This window comes from Vicugna pacos, chromosome 12 (genome assembly GCF_048564905.1).
Source record: "Vicugna pacos chromosome 12, VicPac4, whole genome shotgun sequence".
NCBI lineage: Eukaryota > Metazoa > Chordata > Mammalia > Artiodactyla > Camelidae > Vicugna > Vicugna pacos.
In genome coordinates this window covers 53566465-53570085 of record NC_132998.1, presented here as the reverse complement: position 1 = coordinate 53570085, position 3621 = coordinate 53566465, and the positions used below count along the sequence as shown (strand labels likewise).

Sequence of the window (3621 nt, the reverse complement as noted above, 5' to 3'; positions counted from 1 at the left end):
TTGCATGGTAATATATATATTATATATTATTATATTTATAAAATCTGATATGTACACAGATATATATATAAATAGTTACCCCAGGATGCTTTTGAAGGCAGCTAACAGAATACCCAATTTAAAGTGTCTTAAACAATGAGTTATTATTTCACAAACAAAGAATTTTGGGGGTAGGGGTCTTTATTGTTGCTTCATACACTGCCTTGATGATAATCGCGATTCTGGTCTGCTTTTCTGGACTCTTTTGGCTTGTCCTCCATGCTCCCAAGGTGACAAGGGGAACAGCTGGGAGGGTGAACACAAACAGAACAGAAGTCTGTCAGCAAGGAAGACGCGTGTGTATGTGTGTGTGTTGGGGGTGGCTGGGTGTGAGCGTGTGAGTAGGGGGGTGATCAGCTGTCACATTCAGATGAAAAATTTTAAGAATATCATAGACTGATTTTTGCCTGAGAAATACAATGGTTTCTTATTGCCTGCAAAGGCGTAAAGCAGGGAAGCATATGCTAGACTTATTAATATGGCACGATTTTATGGTGTTAATTATTATTTAGATAATTATTCAAAAGTAACACGTGGCGGAAGGGTATAGCTCAGTGGTAGAGCGTGTGCTTAGCATGCACAAGGTCCTGGGTTCGATCCCCAGTACCTCCATTAAAATAAGTAAATCTAATTACACTCAAAAATAACTTTAAAAAATAATTTTAAAAAAGTGGCACATTTATTAAAACACGTAAGCAGCAAAGGCAAACCACTAAGGACTAAGGTGTATCCTCATGTCTACATATTTATAGAGGGTTGGGTGTACACGTGTTATATGTTCACTACAGCTTTACACACTGTCTGGTTTGCTCGTGGTTTTGGCCTGGGTCCCCGAGACAGGAGAACCAAAGGCAAGGATGAACGCGCGGCCCCTATACTTGGGAAATGCAAGCTGAAGATGGTGAAGGTGTGGAAACAAGGGACGTGAGGTAAGAAGGATGCAAAGCCATGTAATGGGATGTGTCACCGCTCACATTTCACAACAGGCCTGGCAGAGGCACAGCAGGTGAGTGGCAGGTGTGTCCGCTCGGCGTGCAGGACTCCTCTGGAAGGGCTGCAAGAAGGAACCACACCTCAGAGCCATCCTCTGCAAGGAGGAAGGGGAAGGCATTTTTCTGCTCAAATCCCTCCTGCCTCTCATTTCCCATCGGCCAGGTCTCACCTCTTAGTGGGGGAACTCTCCGTATTTTCAGCCCTCGGCAGCCACTCAGGAAGCCGGTTTCCATGCTCAGTGAGGGGAAACAAGGACTATGAGGCCCAAGTTTCCAACTTGAACTCCAGCCATTCGAGGGAGCTCAGCAAAGGGTGCAGTGGGGGTGATGGGACTGCCTTCAGAAAAGAGAGGCAGTAGGGGAAATCTGAGAAGCAGCACAAAGATGGCATCCGATACACTTGCTCTGCAAAATGGAAATGTTGCAAACATGGAAAAATCCCCCAAATGGACTAATATACTCATTCTCATATTTGTTTTGTTAATCAGAAAAATCATAGCCATTTTCCCTGCCAACATTTTGAGATCCAACTCAATCTTTTTAACAAATGCCTAGGATCCCAGAGAGTGAATATGCCGTCATTTGTTTCGCCACTTTCTTCCTGATGGACGTTCAGGTTGTCCCCAGTTTTCCACATTCTCGTAATTATCCTCAAGCTACATGTACAATCCTTCTGGGGGACAAGTCTCAAGTGCTAAAAATAATTAGAAAAGAAAGATCTTTATAATCAGTCTCCACACTTGTCTGGAGCTTTACTGATCTGATTATTGTGGCTGCGTTAATTATGCCCCATGCATTTTGCACAGGGTCTGGCAGTTCTGGGTTTCTGCTCCTTCCTGGGATCTGCTGGCTTTTCCAAGAGAACTCTGCAGCACTGATGAGGAATGCTACTCTAGGAACGAGATTCCTTTCCATTTTTTGCATATGCCCAAAGCCTTTCCATTTGAGTTATCTCATCAGTGAGTGTCTTGAATAAATAAAGAAATGGAAGTCTATGCATTCTGCCTTGGCTCAGCCTGGGTTTCACTAGCTCTGTTATGTAGGCAGATGGAAGTAGTCAGGCAATGGCTTAGCGGGAGAACGTGAGGAGGATACTGAACATTCCCTGACTTGGGGTTTGAAGTGTTCATTGATAAGAAAAACACTACCACATGGGAAATTGTACGTATCTCTTACATCAAAAAACACCTCAGGTTTCAGGCGTGTTTGAAAGGAAAACTCTTTCACTTTTTTTTTTTGTATCTTGTTAATACTTTGACATCTTGACAGTTTTGAAGGTAATGACTGTATGAGAAGCAACAGGGACTTCATTTGCTTTTCCCTCTTTTCTAGGGCAGCTGGTCCCCCTCGCTCCCCAGCGCACTGACTGTCATAGCCTCTGCTCACTCTGGGACCCTTCCCCTGCTTTCCCTGAAAAAGTTAACTATAGCATTTCTGAAATCTGCAGTTTTCTTAACTTTAATAACCTGTCATTTTATTTTAAGAGTCACCTAACCCCGTAAAACAGTAGATTTTATTGTACTATAGAATACAAAATACTCTTTATTCTTGGGCCCTTTTGATTTCTTTCTCAAAGAAGCTTAAGAAAGTAGATCTGCTATAAAATCAAAATCAAAATCTGCATGAAGCTGTGTAAAATATTGATCAGACCCCATAGGACAGATGAAATTATTATTATTTTAAAATATTTATTTATTGTTTCTTTATTGATGTATACTTGATTTATGTATATAGCATACTGATTGAGTATTTTTATAGACTATACTCCATTAAAGGTTATTACAAAATAAAGGCAGAAATTCTCTATGCTGAACAATATGTCCTGTTGCTTATCTATTTTAGACACAGTAGTTTGTATTTTTTATTCCCCTACATTGCCCCCTCTCCCCACTGGTAACCACTAGTTTGTTTTCTATACCTGTGAGTCTGTTTCTGTTTTGCTATATACATTCATTTGTATTATTTTTTAGATTCCACATATAAGTGATGTCATACAGAATTTGTCTTTCTCTGTCTGACTTATGTCTCTAAGCACAACATTCTCTAGGTCCATCCATGTTGCTGCAAATGGCATTGTTTCATTCTTTCTTTATGGCTGAGTAGTATTCCATTGTCTCTATATACCATATCTTCTTTCTCCATTCATCTGGTTGATGGACACCTGGGTTGCTACCATATCCTGGCAATTATAAATAGTGCTGCTACAAACATTGGGGTGAATGTATCTTTTCAACTTAAGTGTTTTTATTATTTTTTTTCCAGATATATACCCAAGAGTGGAGCTGCTGGATCATATGGTAGTTCTATTTTTAGTTTTTTGAGGAACCTCCATCTTGCTTTCTATAGTGGCTGCACCAATTTACATTCACCCCAACAGTGTACAAGGGTTCCTTTTTCTCCACATCCTTGCCACCATTTGCTATTTGTAGACTTTTTGATGATGACCATTTTTCAAATGGTGATAAAGGTGTGAGGTGATATCTCATTGTTGTTTTAATTTGTATTATTCTAACAATTAATGATGTTGAGTATCTTTCCACGTAGCTGTTAGCCATCTGTCTGTCTTCTTTGGAAAAATGTCCATTCAGGT

General features: G+C 40.3%; 1 non-coding gene across 1 annotated transcript; it reads left to right on the top strand.

Annotated features, from left to right (window-relative positions):
- The first annotated feature begins 577 nt into the window (after positions 1 to 577).
- Positions 578 to 651, top strand: TRNAA-AGC (transfer RNA alanine (anticodon AGC)). Its single transcript has one exon. It is a non-coding gene; the product is annotated as a tRNA-Ala (tRNA).
- The last annotated feature ends 2970 nt before the right edge of the window (positions 652 to 3621 follow it).